Consider the following 4,337-nt stretch of genomic DNA (forward strand, 5'->3'; position numbering starts at 1 on the left):
CGAGGTTGAAATCGTCATAGTATGTTCCAGATCATAAAATAACATCCATATCCCTCCACAAATACAAGAAATGTGAACAAAATTGCGCCAGGCATGCGGGTTGGCACATCTTGGTAGCCGTGTGACATAGTAAACATTTAAATAGGGGAATTTGTACCTAGATTACGGCGCAACAATAATCTTCTATTAAAGAGTTTGTTTTGGAAACCTTCTAGCTTTCCGGAAAACTATAAAAAATAAAAAATAAAGGAAACGGTCAAAAAATGCATGCACATACCCAACTTCCTTTAAACTATTAAAGCGATTTTTCTAAAAATTTTAATGTGGATCCTTCAAATCTAATCTGCCCATGCGCACACCCAACTTTCTTATTTGTAAAGGAATTTCTCTGAAGCGGCAAATAAATAATTTTAATCACAGATGCTTCTAGCAAAGCAAGCATATCTCATATTGTAAAAATCAGATGTGCGCATGCGCATGCTGCGCAATGTCAATTTCCTTATAATATGTAGCGACATTTTTTTGAATTTTTAACCAATGGTTCTTCTACTGCAGGGAACATATCGCATATTTTAAACATCAGGCGTGAGCTTGCGCACGCTGCGCAATGCTAAGTTTCTTATTTATAAGAAAACATATTTTCCTCTACCTACACATAAATAGTCCGTTATATGAATTTTCGGCAAGATCTGATCGTTCATGGAAAATGGACTCAAGTAACTCCCCTTAAGGCGAAAACCGCTTTTTCATTTTTGTTTTCGTTAAATTAGGCTTATCTTTTTCTCGTATAAGTAATACACAAAAAATCACCGACAGTTTTTTTGAACATTACAGACGTTCCCGTAAACCGAGTAGGTATTGGTTTATTGGACATGATACAGTCGATCTCAGTAACTTCCAATAAAATATCGAATTAATATACAGCGACATTCACGCAGCTTGTTCGTTAAAAGTTTTTAAACCTGCAATTGAATAGAAATTGAAATTTGATTTACATTTGACATTTGCCAAAACCTATGACAGATAGGTAGGTACTTAAATTTTAATTGCGTTGAATGCAGAATAAACTAACGCATAGGAAGAAAATAGAAAATGTTACGTTTCTATTAAAAAACACCAAGATAGCACTACTTGCGGGGTATTTATGGAAGGAGCACCATCTTGAAATTATTTTATATTTCAATTCGCAATGGTCGGTTATGGCTGTAAACCAAATTTCAAGTTTCTATTTCAACTACAAGTTTAAAATCTTCTAACGAACGGACTACGTGGATCACCTTGTATGAATAAAATGTAAAGCTACTATAAATTAATTAGATTAAATAGGGTTAGGTGCTCGGTACCTAGGAACTATGTATGAATAAAAATATATTTACTGCGGGGGAAATTTTTTGATCGTACTCGATAAATCGTCGTAAACCTTCCATGACATGTCACATTTTCGACTTATTGCAACAAAATGGTCAATACCACCAAGAACTGTCGGTGATTTTTTGTGTATTACTTATACGAGAAAAAGATAAGCCTAATTTAACGAAAACAAAAATGAAAAAGCGGTTTTCGCCTTAAGGGGAGTTACTTTAGTCCATTTTCCATAAACGATCAGAACTTGCCGAAAATTCATATAACGGACTATTTATGTGTAGGTAGAGGAAAATATGTTTTCTTATAAATAAGAAACTTAGCATTGCGCAGCGTGCGCAAGCTCGCGCCTGATGTTTAAAATATGCGATATGTTCCCTGCAGTAGAAGAACCATTGGTTAAAAATTCAAAAAAATGTCGCTACATATAAGGAAATTGACATTGCGCAGCATGCGCAAGCGCACATCTGATTTTTACAATATGAGATATGCTTGCTTTGCTAGAAGCATCTGTGATTAAAATTATTTATTTGCCGCTTCAGAGAAATTCCTTTACAAATAAGAAAGTTGGGTGTGCGCATGGGCAGATTAGATTTGAAGGATCCACATTAAAATTTTTAGAAAAATCGCTTTAATAGTTTAAAGGAAGTTGGGTATGTGCATGCATTTTTTGACCGTTTCCTTTATTTTTCATTTTTTATAGTTTTCCGGAAAGCTAGAAGGTTTCCAAAACAAACTCTTTAATTGAAGATTATTGTTGCGCCGTAATCTAGGTACAAATTCCCCTATTTAAATGTTTACTATGTCACACGACTACCAAGATGTGCCAACCCGCATGCCTGGCGCAATTTTGTTCATATTTCTTGTATTTGTGGAGGGATATGGATGTTATTTTATGATCTGGAACATACTATGACGATTTCAACCTCGTACTGTAATAATTCCTTCTAAAGTTAAAGCGCGTATACAAACATCGTGTAAGAACTTAATACAGCGACTACAACAAGGAATATTGACAAAAGAAACAAATTTCTACTTTCTTTGTGCATTTTGAAAATATGAGCCAAACGCATTTGACGCACAGAAAGGGTTCAATCCAACCGAAAAAAGTAATGCTTGGAACCCTACCAAGCCCCTTATAACGGATTTAATGTTACGATACACGAAAATATAAAAGAAAGAATCCACTAAGTCCGAGTCCGGGTCCGGGTCCGGGTTTTACCTACCAAGTCCGGGTCCGGGTCCGGGTCCGAGTTTTACCCACCAAGTCCGGGTCCGGGTCCGGGTCCGGGTCCGGGTCCGGGTTTTACCCACACCCTCTCCAGATATCCTAAACCAATATTATGAAATAATGCTCTATAGAAATGAAAAGGACAATCTTCACTTCAATTCCAACAAATGCGTATAAATTTATTCTTACAATTCCACTAATTTTATTAGAAAATCGGCCCTCTAAATTTCGACACTCTTAATTTTTCTTCTATGCCTAACCGGGTTCTTGAACGTCTATAAAATTCGAAAAAATAAATCCAAATTCAGAGCTACCGTTACAGCTTAGTGTGCTTTCATCGAATATACAGATGGTGTCTGCATTCGACGGTACGAGATTTTGTAAAGAAGTGCATTACAAAGTGGGTAGTAGGCTTAGATGAGTCATCAAAAACCGAGAACAGATTAATATCTGATTTAATGTACGTTTTTTATTAGAAATATTGAATAGAAGGCTCAACAAAGTTATTGAGGCGAATATAGAAGAGGAACAGTTAATTTTCAGAAAAGGAATGGGCACGAGAGACGCAATAGGAGTGGTGAGGACAGATATTTGGAAAAAGAAAAAAAAACCTTCTGTATTTGTTCACATTCTAAAGGCATTCCATTGGATAAACTGGGAGAAACTGTTGGAACTACTAAAGAGGAAAGGGGCCAACTGGAGAGAAAGCAGACTAAACGAAAGTTATATATGAAACAAAACAAAATAGACGAATATGTTTGATTTCAGACGATAAGTTAGACAGGAATGCTGTTTATCACCGATTATATTTAATTGATATGTAGAAGACATGGCGGAAGTATGTTGGAAAAAGGGTGAAATATGAAATGAACATCGGAGGGAAGAGGATTGTTAGTATACCATTTTCTGATGACATTCTTAAAGGGGAAATGAACTTGTTATAGAAGATAGATGAATTGAAATGACCTAAAGTTAATAAAAACAAAACAAAAATTATAAAAGTGAGAGTGCAGGATAATATAACAGTAATGGTAGATGCGGCGAGGATAGACGCAAGTGAAAAGCCATAAGTTTTTGGGGTACAGAAATAAGACAAGGTTGGAAAAGCGAAAGAGAAATTAAAACAGGATAGCGATGACAAACCAAGCATTTAATAATAAGAGGATTGTATGCAGTAAGATGAAAATTCAGTTAAGAAACAGATTGGTAACATATGTTTTGTATGGAGTGTTGTAATGTACAGTAATGAAACGTGGGCAGCAATGAAAACAGATCAGGAAAGGTTGGAAGCTTTTGAAATTTGGATATGGTGAAGAATGATGAAAATCAAAAGGACTGATAAGATAAGTAATGTGGAAGTAGAATTGGAGAGAACAAATGTTAAAGATCATAAAGTGGAGGAAAATGAGCTGGATTGGACATGTACTAAGAAGAACTGTTTTTTGAAGGAAGTAATCGAGGGAACTGTTCAAGGAGAAAGGAAAAGAGGAACAAGAAGAAGGCAATTGATTGAAGACTTGAGGAAAGGAGAAGGAAGGGATAAAAGAAGAAGAATGTTTTCCTATTTTTCTCGATTTCATTTCCCACAAATTCGTAAATATTTCTACAAAGTTTTGGTGATTTGTGAATGTTGAATTCCTTTCAGTGGACTGATTGAAATGAATATTTTCAGATTTCCAAGAGGAGTATCCCATCAGTTGATGTGTGCCATTTAAGAAATTCGAGTAGCCTGGGTATGGGGAAA

This window comes from Photinus pyralis, unplaced genomic scaffold, assembly GCF_008802855.1.
Source record: "Photinus pyralis isolate 1611_PpyrPB1 unplaced genomic scaffold, Ppyr1.3 Ppyr1.4_LG5, whole genome shotgun sequence".
Taxonomy (NCBI): Eukaryota; Metazoa; Arthropoda; class Insecta; order Coleoptera; family Lampyridae; genus Photinus; species Photinus pyralis.